We start from the raw sequence: 13,675 nt of genomic DNA, 5'->3' as shown, positions 1-13,675 counted from the left end.
GGCTAGGTGGCACATTGGGGCGGCTAGGTGGTGCAGTGGGGCGGCTAAGTGGTGCAGTGGGGCGGCTAGGTGGTGCAGTGGATAAAGCACCAGCCCTGGAGTCAGGAGTACCTGGGTTCAAATTCGGTCTCAGACACTTAATAATTACCTAGCTGTGTGGCCTTGGGCAAGCCACTTAACCCCATTGGCCTTACAAAAAACCTAAATAAATAAATAAATAAATAAATAAATAAATAAAATAAGATGAGAAGAATGTTCTGGGAAAAGAGGGAAAGAAGAGGTAGAATTGAGTAAATTATCTGACATAAAACATGAAAGACTTTTTTTAGTGGAGGGGGAAATGGAGGATGGGGGAGGGGAAGGTGTGCACCTTACTCTCATCAGAATTGACTCAGTGAGGGAATAGCATATACACTGAGTTGGAATCTATCTTACCATGTACAAAAATAGGGAAGGAAGGGAATAAGAGAAGGGGGAATCAGAAGGCAGATTGGGAGAGATAAAAGTCAGAAGCACTTTTGAAGGATGGACAGGGTGAGGTGAAAGGAAAGAGAGAATAGGATATGGGGGGGAATAGGATAAAGGAAACTATAAAGTAATCATTATTGTGGAAAAAATTATAGTAAGTTTCTCTGATAAAGACCTCATTTCTCAAATATATAGAAAACAGTCAAATTTATAGAACTAAGAGCTATTCATCAATTGATAAATGATCAAGATATGAATAGGTAGTTTTCAAAGTAATCTATAGTCATGTGAAAAAATGCTCTAAATCATTACTGATTATTCAATTATTCAATTCAAATAAAACAACTCTGAGCTACCTCAACAAACCTATCAGATTGGCTAATATGATAAAAAAAAGAAAATGACAAATGTTGGAGAGAATATGGGAAAATTAAAATATCAGTGTTCTACTGGTGAAGTTGTATGCTGATTCAATGATTCTGGGAGACAATGTGAAACTATACCCGAAGGGCTATAAAACTATGCATACCCTTTGACCAAGCAATACCTCTACTAGATCTGTATTTTTCTAAGATGTTAAAAAGGAAAATAACCTTTTTTGTATGAAATATTTATAGCAGCTCTTTTAGGGGTGACAAAGAATTGGAAATTGAGGGGATGCCCATCAATTGGAGAATGACTGAACAAGTTATTGTATATGATTGTGATGGAATACTATTGGGCTATAACAAGTGACAAGCAGGATGCTCTTACCTGGAAAGACTTACATGAATGGATACATAGTAAAATAAGCAGGAAAAGAGATAGTAAAAGTTATATGATGATCTACTGTGAATAATAGCTATTCTCAGCAATACAATGATCCAAGACTATTCTGAAGGATTTATGATAAAAGGTGTTATTTATCTCCAGAAAAAGAACTATGGAGCCTGAATGTTTCAAGACACTTTTTTAAAACTTTCTTTTTTGTTCTTGTTTGGAGAAACTCATCCAGCATATTGACTATAGTGATGGATTTCTCAGGTCTTATAAAACATAAAGATGTCACTATTGAAGGATTGTAGGGTTTTGTGCTGTGATAGCAGAAGGTATATCTACACAGTAATCCCAACTTTTTGAAATATTAAAGCAAGCAAAAAATAATTTCCCTCATTTTCTAATAAACTATTCAAAGACAGAAAAGTCCAAATGAAAACTGACTACTAACTGGTGTTTTTATCATTGATTTTTAACATCTTAGGAAACTAAGTTTTAAGTCCACTGATTTAGAAATCTTAAAGCAAAGACAAATTGGCTGAATAAATTCATATATGTGTAAGCTCAAAGTTACTGCTACTCTATCCCAATGATGGAGAAACACAGGATGCTTAAAGTCTACACATACTGAAAGTTCTCAGAGTTATTGGAAGTGCATTCCCACCTGTGCATATCTCACTTTTGATATTATTGGCACAATCCACAGGACACAGTATTCATTTTAATTCCATAATTACTATGTACTGATCAAGTGCCTGCATTTGGACTATTTGGAAAAGTTCACACCAACTCATTCACCAACTTAAGTTCTTAAGTTCAAAGAGAACATTGTGTTCACTATGTTGGTAGACAAAAGAGGTACAGAAATAATTAAGGTTCAGTCCCTGACCTCAAGGAGTCTACAATTAGTGTGCATATGTGTGTATGTGTGAATTTATATATGAGATGGAGAAACAAAGATAGAAATAGGAAAGAGGAGTATGGGTATGAGAGTCTGACCCATAAAAAACTATTTATGCAACTATGTACTTGCTCAAGGTCATACAGTAGATTTAGCTGGAACTAGGACCCAGATCTCAGTGTTTCTTCCCTATACCACTATCTCTCTGGGCAGCTAGCAACATTTTCACAACCTCTTGTTTATATAATGATTAGGCTTTAGGATGCTAAGTCCGTGTCACCTGAGGGTCAGACTTTCAAGGCAGATCTTTCTCAGTATCTTCTTTTTGAACTCTTAATTCTTGGTATAAAAGAGGACAGAACAAACACATTGGCATTGCCATCTGCTCTTAAAAAATGTTCTTTTTCCTTGGTTGACTGAAAACACCCTAAATGCAAACTGAGTAGAATCACTGGGGATGGCAATGGTCCAAAATACTGGAATGCAATAGGACTAATGATGAGGACGATAAGCCAAATGCCTTCCAAAAACACAGGAACTTTCACCCATTAGTACAAAAGGCAACGCCTAGAGATCTCATTTACTTCTTTAGGGCAGAAAAGGACTTTGAACTCTCCTCCACAATGGTTTAGACCTATAACCAACATGCAGTCATCAATATTATAATCATCAAATCATAAACTATTGAAGCTACAAAAGACTTCTCACATTTACTACCATGGACAACTCACTTGGGCCCACAGTTTTCTCATCTGTAAAATGTAAGACTTTGGGATAGATTGTCATTGAAATCCCCTTTTAAAAAAATTTTATGTATTTAAGGCAATGGAATTAAGTGACTTGGCCAAGGTCACCCAGCTAGGCAATTATGAAGTATCTGAGGTCATATTTGAACTTGGATTCTCCCTCCTGACTCCAGGGCTGGTGTTCTATCCACTGTGTCACCGAGCTGCCCCCAAGATCCCTTTTAATATCATGATTTTATAATGCAGAAAGAACTGGAAGGACCCTCAATTAGAACATGGAATGTTAGAAAACTGACTGTAAGAGCTAGACCCAAGAGAAAATAAAGATCAGGGTTCTTTGTACCTAAACCCTGCATCATTGACTAATCTGGATCATTTCTGATTTCCTCCAAGAGATCTCCAAATATCTCCAGATTCTTCTTGGTTCTTAGGACTTTTAAATCCTAGAAGAGACCTCAAAGATCATGTAATCTAATTCCCCTCACCTACATGTATAAAAATATTTATAGCAGCTCTCTTCATAGTAGCAAAGAATTAGAAATTGTACAACAGTTGGGGAATGGCTGAACAAACTGTGATATATGAATGTGATGGAACTTCCTATTTAGAAATCATGAAAGATGGAACTTCAGAATATCATGGAAAGATTTTCATGAACTGATGCTGAGTGAAGTAAGCCGATCCTGAAGAACATTATACACACTAAAAGCAAGATTGGGTGATGATCAACCATGATGAACTTGATCTTTTCTGAAGTTCAATAATTAGACAATATTAAAAGACTTTGTGTTAGAGAACGCTATTCATATCCAGAGTAGGAAGTGTAGAGTTTAAATGCAAACCAAAATTCTCTCTCTTCAATTTAAAAAAAAATGGCTTATGAATTATGTCATTTTTTCTCTCTATTTTTTTCTCTTACATTTGGATGTGATCCTTCTTTCACAAGGCAAATAATTTGGATCTATGTTTAGCATAGTTATAGATGTTGTCTATATTACATTGCTTTCTGTCAGGGGAAGGGGAGGGAAGGGAGGGAGAAAAAGAAAAATGAAAAAAAAAAGATTGTTGAAAACTACCATTACATGTAGTTGGAAAAATAAAGGAAAAAAAAACAATTCTCCTCTTTGACGGAGGAAACTGAGGTCCAGAGAGGTTGAATGACTTGCACGAGGCAAAACAGAACAGCATAGTCAAAATCTGAATTCAGATCTACTAGTTCTAAAGCCAGTGATTTTGTCATTATACCACAGATGATTGGGGGGGGCAAGAAAAGGGATGTGGTTGGCTTCAAGTTTCTAGGAGTGACCCATGTTAGTGGGCAGTTTCATAAGTCAAACACCCCAGCACTTCTCTAAGATCTAAACTTTACTCAACTTTAAAGGAATTTGAGGGCATCCTCAAGAACTCTACAATGGTGGAATACAAGGATATGACCACAAGACAAATGCTGCTTCTATGTGTGTATAGGAAACAGAGGAAAGAAGTTAGAATGACGGAGAAGAGATCCAGAGGGACAACTTTAGAGGTTGGGCAGGAAGAAGCAGGAAAATATTTAGGCCTTTAGCCAAGTCTTGAAAGCATCCAAAGCAGCTGGTAGGAAGCATTCAGGAAAGGCTTTCAGCCACCAGATAGGTTTATCGAAGTGATGCCATCTTCCTCCCTTTGGGGTAGTGATATTTAAGGATCCCCTGCTTGGCAGCCTTTCACCCTGGCCTCAGCCTTCGATTTCCCTGGTGGAAAAGGGGCCTCTTATTGAGATTCTGGGTAATCTAATAATTCTTTATCTACTAGAGAGAAGGTTTTAAGTGCTCAAAACTTGAAACTGAATTAATAAAGGCAGAAATGGTGATCTTAATTGTCTTTTTTTATGAACTGTCACTTTGACTTCTCAGTCTCAATTTCATCATCTGTAAAATGGAAATATAAATACTCACCCTACTTTACTAAGTTGTTATGAAAATGTTTTTAACAATTGTTAAATATTACAGAAATAAAAAAAATGATTGCTGTTTGAATATTTAGAACAGAACAGTATTTTAGAGGTCTGCTCTAACCTCCTGTCCATTTTTAAATGACTTTAATCTAATCACACAGGATCATGACCATCCATTTCCGTGTAAGGAAAACAAATCAAAATATCTCCTTTGGGGGGATTGTGGTACAGGTCAGAGTATCTGAATTCAAATCCCAGTTCTTCTGTTCACTTGTGGTCACTTAACTCCTCTCTACCTCGGCTTCCTCAATTGTAAAGTAAGAGTGTTATAAGAGGAGAATCTCTGTTTCTATCTCTAAAATCTAAGATCCTATAATTTCACCCTTTGAGGATAACAAGAGACCATATCTTTCAAAAACCAGGGATAGAATACTGTTACCATATGTAATGTCCACACTTTATTGGAATGGAAATTTCTAAGGAAAAGAGCAGTTTGCTTTTCCTGTAGAATATGGAATGGAAAGAGGAAATCAGGGCAGAGTTTTCATTACAGTCCAGATCATGTCCTATTTCATCCTTGTATCCTGGGCACCTTTCATAGAGCATTGCATATAAACAAGAAATCTTTATTGAATTGAATTTCTAGAGATAGAAAAATAATCTAATCTCATTTAAATGATCCTCAAATTTTTAAATAAACTATTTGATCAGAAAGTACCTTAGATTTCATTTAGTCCAACCCTCCAAGAAAATTCAGAAACTGGAACCAACATGTCTCTGGCATAGCTCAACCACCAGATGTGCATTCACTCCTTGGTATTTTTCTTAGGCGAGTGGTAAAGTCCACTCATTCATATGCCTCATATGAAATTAACAATGCTACAGTCTTGTCACCGGCTCATCTCTATGTGTTGCCTGTCATAAACTCAAACTTCACAAATCACTCTGTAAATTAAGTCTTCTTTACTCACAATTCGAATCAATAGTGTCATAAGATTGAGGAGGAGTAGTTAATGGGGTTAGGAAACTTTAAATTTATCAGAAAACAGATTATTTTCAGGTCCTTTCTAGCACCACTGTAAATGACATGATATTTAAAAAATTTCTGAAAGTACCCTTTAGGACATTTCAATTCAGTTTAATTTGTTAAATTGTCTTTCCCAATAGAATATGCACTCCACTGAGGGCAGAGACTATTCATTTTTATCTTTGTTCTTGAAATGAATGGTTCTTAGAACACAGTAAGCACTCAATGTATGCTTATCTAATTGATTGAATTCCATAGACATTTATTAAGAGCCTCCTAAGCACTGTGCAAAGTATTAAGTATACAAAGATGAAAAAGAAAATATGTAACATCTCTGCTTTCAAGGAATTTAAAGCTTTAGTCGGAGTTTGGGAGGGAGGGTGGGAGGGCTGAGCTTGTAAGTAAACAACTATACTCCAAATACAAAATGATTTATTACAATATAATACATAAGGATTAAGTATACAAGCTCTAAGAGCCTTTGCTTAAAGCTAGACTGATTTGAGATGGGGGTATATTCTTGAAAGTAAAACTGTACCCCTTAGAAATATTCTGTGATTCCTACTTTTTATGAATCTGATGAAATGAATTTTCAATTGAGTAAGAATTTTTGTAGTAAATGATTACAATTTTAATTCAAGTTCAGTTACAGTATTTTATTTGGCAGTTAGACATGATTTATTTTTGTACTATATAAAGTTCTCATTTTAACACTATTTGCAGGACTACAGATATAAGGTAAAGATAATCTTAAGTACATATTTTCAGACTGTACTTAGTTGTAATTTTCTAGGTAAATTACTCTTTGCCTATTCTAAAATATGACTAACAGATATTTTGACTACATTCACTTAGGCAATTCAGAATTTTCCTAGTTGTTGTCCTTGTCTTAACAAATAATAATCGCTTGAAATTTCTGAGATATTATGGTATATGGGAAAAATTCTAGTCTCAACACTACTGCTAACTACCATGTCTGACCTTGGGCAGGTTATTTCCCTTCTGTGGATTTCAGTGTCCTCATCTATAGAATAAGGGTAGATTAGATAGTCTATGTAGTTTTTTAAATTCTAACATTATCTAAAAAGGTTTATCTCTGACTTTTTATATTTCATATTTTAGTATTTTATTTTGGTAAGTGGCCTTACCAACTCTAACATTCTATGTTCTATGCCTCCTTTCAGTTCTAACAATTTATGATTCTTTGAATTTACATCTTAGAAGAAACTGAAGGGGTGGCTAGGTGGCACAGTAGGGACAGCTGTGATATTTCTAAAATGCAGGCTTGGGGTTGTCTAGGTGGTGCAGTGGACAGAGCACTGGCCCTGGAGTCAGGAGTACCTGAGTTCAAATACAGCCTCAGACACTTAATAATTACCTAGCTGTGTGGCCTTGGGCAAGCCACTTACCCCCCACTGCCTTGCCAAAAAAAGAAAAGAAGAAGAAGAAGAAACTGAGATTCATCTAATCAAGATTCCACTTAGGACACAATGTTCTGATGTTTTACTATGAAACATATCCTGGATTTTAAAAGTTACTCTATGTATCAGAATGTGTGATGACAGCCTCATTCATATTTATATAGTTTGATGGATCTATTGTTATGAATTCTTCTTTCTCTGGTACAATTTTTGTACTATCTTCCATAAATTCTCCACAAAGAATTTATCCAATAAACTGGAGACCTTCCTTTGGTTCTTTTGATATTCCATGGATATTAGTATAACTAAGCACTCTGGTCATCCATCTATTTTCCCAAACTCTTATTACATGATTAGCTTACCTCTTTCTCTATATTCATACCCTTAATGGTATCTCTTTTACTATTTCTCAAGTCATTTCTAGTATTATGTTACAGTCTGCTCATATATAATATACCCTTTAGGCCACCTATAATTTTGATTCTTTTTAGATCTTGATATTCTATAATTTGAATGTCACTACCAAGGGAATATTAGTTTTTTTAATAAAAATCTGGAGTTTTGTTTAGAAAAAGTAATTTTTGGGAAAATGTGGTAGTGAGAATTTGGGAATTATTCAAATATTGAATAATATTACAAATGTGACAATCTCTGGAGCCACTTCACTTTGCTGAAGCAACATTGTATAATGAAAAAAGCATTCATTTAGGAGTCAGAGAACTGGGTTCTCTACCTTAAGATCACTTAACCTCTCAAATTCTTCATTTGTAAAATGAACAATTCCACATCATATGATTCTTATCCTGTTCAACACATTATATATCTGTAATCTCTGTCCATGGTGTATATTCTTATGAACTCACTTATATAGTTGCCCATCTAACTGCATGATATAATTTGGGAAACTATGAATTCTTTACTTGGCTTTTCCCTCATGGATTGATAGACTGCTTGATCTCTTGAATAATTTTGAATCTTATTGGGAGTTCTTAAGTATTTTGAGGTCTGATGAAATCAAAACAATGACACCTGCAAACAGGAACATCTTGAGAACCTCACCTGTGCTATTTATGGTCAATGATTTTTGGGGGTGGGGAGAGGTGGATGCTAAATGGGACTACCTGTGAATTCATAGGTCTGAGGAACCCATGCTTTATACCAATGCATCTCAGGACCTGCTCTGCAATCCATTGTCTCAAGGATGCCTAGGGCCCTGAGCAGTTCAGTACCTGGTCATACTCACAGTCAATGTGTGGTAGAGATTTAACCCTTCTTGATCTCACACTATCTCTCATAGTTAGCCATACATCTACGAAAATTACCCTAAATGTTCAGTGTTCGACTTAACCGCTAACAGTCAATTAAAGGTACCATGTGTTTAAAGGAAAAAGGCAGGGTGGGCTGCTAGGTGGCGCAGTGGATAGGGCACTGGCCATGGAGTCAGGAGTACCTGAATTCAAATGTGGCCTCAGACACTTAATAATTACCTAGCTGTGTGGCCTTGGGCAAGCCACTTAACCCCATTTGCCTTGCAAAAACTTTAAAAAAAAAAGAAAAGAAAAAGGCAGGATGTTTCTACTTCCTGAATTCATTCACATAGTAAATATACTTTGACAGCATGACTATATTATTAAATGCAGGCAGGTGGAAGAAAGTCAGCAAATCGAGTTTTTTAATATCCTCTCAAATCTTCTCATCCCCTTGTCTTATTAAAACAGAATGTTAGAGGTGTATGGAATCTTAGAATAGAAAATGTTAGAATAGAAAGAACAGATAGAAAGAAAATAGAAATAGAGCATCAGAAAGTAGAACAAAAATATTAAAATAGAGATTATTAGAGTTGAATACTTTCATAATTGTCAAGTCTAATCCCTTCATTTTACAAATGTGAAGACTGAGGATAAGAAAGAGGAAGTAACTTGCCTAATGTTATAAAACTAGGTAGTGGTAGTTTCTCTGAATCTTAGCCCAGGACTCTGTAAGATGAGGAAGGATATTTCTGATGGGAGAATCCTTGGGTTTTTGTTTTTTAAAAAGCATTCAAAAGATTTCATAAAATTTGTTAATTTCTAAACAGACCTTCTCTAGAATAAATCTTGACATTTAAAGATGGGCTCCAATATGACTTCATAGAATAGCACAAAACAGTCTCTGTAATAATCATTTGATGAGTTATATTATTATAACTCATTCAACTCATTCAAAATTTCTTTTTCATCTGTTCTCTCCACTTCTTTCCAACTCCCCCTCCTCCTTTGTAGATTAGATCTTCAGCAACTCTCAGACAATTTCAATCACCTCTTTGCTGTTTTCTTTGCCTCTTTCATGCTTCCCCTCTAAATTGTTCTATACCTTCTGCCAGATTAATCTTTCTAATATACTATTTTGGTTTCCTTTGCTCAAAAATCTTCAATATTCAATGTCTGAATTCAAATACTTCTTCCTCCAGTAGCTTTCCCATCTGAAAATGATTGCTCTCTCTTTTCATTTCTTTGGATGCATATTCTAATTTGTTTTTATTTATTTCTGAATGTGCTGTATCTTCCTTCTACCTTAGAAACTCATTGATGAAACTTCCCCAGAATTTAGCACACTGTAATGTATATATATGAAAGGCACTGAATGTAAAGATAGAGATGAAAGAGATCTTGGAAGATATCATGGAATCCAACTCTACAAATTATAAAATTTGAGACTCAGAGAGATGAAATTGTTAGAATTCGTATCCAGTCTTATGACTCCAGAGCTAAAATACTCTTTCCTACTATATATATGACAGTATTTTCGAGTTTAACAAATATTTTTTATTCTGAGAATGGTCTTTTTAAAAAACAAACAAAAACATTTGGGAAAAATGAGATCTAGGATTCTGAAAGTATTCCCTTTGTATTGGTAAAGTGTGCCCCTTGAGATCACCAAAAAAGCAAATAAACTTTAAAGTAGCACAAGAAAAATCATTCTCCCTGTTCTCTGTACTGGGGGGGGGGAGCCATGCTCCCCTTAATTGTGCCCAGGGTAATAATTTACAATTGATTAAACAGTTTGTATTTTTTTCAATCTCCTTTTTTTGCCTCCATCTCCTCCTCCCCTCCCCCATGGAAAATTACCCAAGAAGGTGAAGATGTGCTTAGACAATCATATTACCATATTCCAACAATCGCAATTTGCAAAATAATAATTACATCTCCCGCTATCTGGTAGCATTAATCAAACCGCCAGGTTTCATTCCATTTTAAATATTGATGAAATGTGATTTTCCAGTCTCACCCTGGTGTGGCAGGGTTATGGAAGCCGACAGAGACTGACAAGGCGAGATGGATAGTGAGCAGGCAGCTGCTATAAAAGAGGACCGGCATCTGTGATTTAAATTGGTAGCTGCACAGTCAGGTAGAGTGTAAAAAGGGTAGTCAAGAGGCTGTTAAGTCCAATTACTAACAATCAGGGAGGGGTTTGAAGACTCGTTCAGTACAATAAACCCAGTTTGTCTTGTTTCAGAGGTTACTACTGAAGAGGTTGCAGCTGTACTGATTCGAATAGCCCTAAAACTATAGTACTGTAATTATCAACCAGTCTTCTTTTCGTGTGGCAAAAGTGTGTTTAACCAGAGTTTAACTCTTTGTGTTCTGACATGCCACTGCCTCCCCACACATCCAGCTAGCTATACTCCAGGCCCAGGCAGCCAGGCCATTCCTCAGAGCTTTCATCTTTGGTAAATTCTAAGGCATCCCTGTTTTCCTCCCCCATCCCAGAGGCCCCAACACCTCAGACATAAAGGGATCCCCAAGCACTTGGAGAATTGGTATAAGACCCAGAAGCCTGTTGAGAAACTGAGGGTACTACAAGGCCTTGTCAATTGTTCCAATTTCCCAGGCCACATCAAAAAGAGCTAGAGGGCAAAAACAAAGCAGGGTGGGGCTTCCATTCTTAAGGATAAAGGGGAGCCTGGCGTCCTTGGGTCTGTTACCTTTTCATGACTCAGAGTGTCAGCTCTTAGCAGATGGCAGCTTCATCCCTTGCCTGGCACCCAGGAAACCAAAGCTACTAGATGGAAAAACACCAAAGGTCATGGTTTAGCCCCCACCCCCACCCCTTTGGCTTTTAAGTGCATCCTCCCAAGATTCCCTGTATCTTTTGTTCTCTGAGTTTCACCAATTGATTGTCATTTGAAAAAAGCAGTCATTAAAAGCATAGTAAACAGATAGGGCCCTGGACCCAGAATTTGGAAGAGCTAGGTTTGAATTCTTCCTCAGACACTAATTAGCCAAATGATCCTGGTAAGTCACTGATCACTCTCCACATAGGTCTCCTTAATTCTAAGAGGAGGGTCTTGGCTATGAAGGCCTCTTCAGATGCCTTCTAGCTTTAAAATCACTGAATCTATGATGTTTAGTGTCCAGAGAGCAGGAGTCAGCATTCATGTCCGCCTGCTAGGGGCAGTTAACTTCAGGAGTATTCTATTCTAGACACCTGCTAGATGGAGTTACTTAGCTTACACTATGATAAAATATCTTCTTTCCCCTTTTCTGCTGTTAAATTCCAACTCAAATGCCCTCTACTCCAAGAAGCCTTCCCTCATTCATCCAGTTGATAGGAATCTTTCTCCTCAGACTTGCATCATAATATTCTGAATTATAACTATTGGTGTCATCTCTTCACTAATGTGAGTTGTATCTTTTCTAAACATTGAGTTTTCCCCAATATTCTGTACATAATGTATACTTAATATTTATTGTAATTAGGTACAGTTGGAGACACCATATTTTAGGACTGACGTTGAAAAGCTAGGGAGTGTTCAAAGGAGAGTGACCGACACCATGAGGAGGCTTAAGAGCACATCAGGCTAGAATCAAGGAATTGTGTAAGAAATAACTAGAAATAACTAGGTTGGCCTAGAGAAGAGAAAATTTAGGAAGAACATGGTCAATTTCTAAAGTCAAGTCATTTAAAAGTCAAGTCAAATAGGGATTATACATGTTCTGCTAAATCCCAAAAGGCAGAATGGAGCACTGGGTGGTCCTATTTACCTTGAGCACAATGAAAGGGAACATGGCTCTTCTCCTCCCCCTTACTCCCCTCCCCACCCACAAGAGGATATTGAAAACAATTTCTGTCTTATTGAAAAGAGTTTCTATGTAAAATAATTCTTTTGTGAAGTCTTTTGTAAAGTGAAAACCCAGCCTCTAATTTATCTTTTATAGTTCAGTGGATATTCCTATGCAGGCCGTCCCCAACTAACAAATTTTGTTCCAAAAAGTTTGTTAGTGATTCAGTTGTTTGGAATGTATAACACATTTTTCCCATGGAAACAATGTTACAAATGGTAGTTAGATTCCCAGGCCTGCCCACTAAAGCCTATGGACTACTATCCTTTTAGTACAGATTGCAGATTAGACCCTGAGAACAAGAGGCCCTATGGTGCAGCAGCATCCCCATGATGATAGGTTCAGAGTGTCACCTGGAATGCTGAGATGTTAAGTGACTTGCCCACTGTCATACACACACAGGTCTTCCTGACCCTGAGGCCAGCTTACCATCCACTATATCATGCTATTTAACAGCAGAAATAATCAAGTCATATGCATTCAGTAAGCACTTACTATGTATAAAGGTGCTGGGCTAATAAGTGTTGGTCAGCAAGAATACATTTCTGTAGCATATTACTTTCAAAATACTTTCCCTAGGGGCAACTAGGTGGCACAGTGGATAGAGCACCGGCCCTGGAGTCAAGAGGACCTGAGTTCAAATTTGACCTCAGACACGTAATAATTACCTAGTTGTGTGACATTGGGCAAGTCACTTATCCCCATTGCCTTGCCAAAAAAATAAAAGACAAAATGCTTTCCCTACAACACTCCAATGAAATAAGTTGTGGAAATAATACACACTCCATTTTTAGATAAAGAAATGGAGGCTCAAAGAGAAGAAATTACCTACCCAAGTCCACATAGAGAAGCAATATTGGAACTAAGATACATCTATAATTAATAAGGTACTGGATTTGCAGTAAAGAAAATCTATGTTCAAATCTAGCCTCAGATACTCTCTGTGTGATCCTCAGGAAGTGACTTGAACTTTCTGTGACTTAGTTTCTTGAGCTATAAAATGAAGGGTGTGATGATAATGATAATATAAATTGGTGAGCTCTTAGGGCCCTTACAGTTCTAAATCTATGATGATGATTTTGTCTTCAGACTCTGGGTCCTCTGCTCTTTCCACTATATAAAGATAAATTTCTCTCTCCTTATGCCTCTCCCCCCTTCAGACCCCCCACACATACCCTATTAATTGGTAGAGAGCCAGCCATTGGCAAAAATTTTGAAATTTTGTATGTGGTCTTTGGCCATCTCTCATTTTCCTTTCTAATTCCCTCCCCAGTTTCCTAGTGGTGTTGTTCTTGGATTCCCAGTGCCCTCCATGCTTCTG

The 13,675-nt window shown here is 36.8% G+C and overlaps 2 protein-coding genes across 4 annotated transcripts in view; one reads left to right on the top strand and one right to left on the bottom strand.

Annotated features, from left to right (window-relative positions):
- LHX6 (LIM homeobox 6) overlaps positions 1–13,675 on the bottom strand; it is a 73,252-nt gene that overhangs the window by 14,763 nt on the left and 44,814 nt on the right. For both annotated transcript variants that reach the window (XR_012473654.1, XR_012473655.1), the window contains exon 9: positions 11,217–11,293. The gene's annotated coding sequence lies outside the window, so the exon portion shown is untranslated. The remainder of the gene's footprint in view (positions 1–11,216; positions 11,294–13,675) is intronic.
- MORN5 (MORN repeat containing 5) overlaps positions 1–13,675 on the top strand; it is a 60,977-nt gene that overhangs the window by 29,873 nt on the left and 17,429 nt on the right. The gene's annotated exons all lie outside the window — the stretch shown is intronic.

This window comes from Macrotis lagotis, chromosome 1, assembly GCF_037893015.1.
Source record: "Macrotis lagotis isolate mMagLag1 chromosome 1, bilby.v1.9.chrom.fasta, whole genome shotgun sequence".
Classification (NCBI taxonomy): Eukaryota; Metazoa; Chordata; class Mammalia; order Peramelemorphia; family Peramelidae; genus Macrotis; species Macrotis lagotis.
The sequence above is the reverse complement of the archived record's forward strand: the minus strand, read 5'-3'. Positions and strand labels throughout refer to the sequence as shown.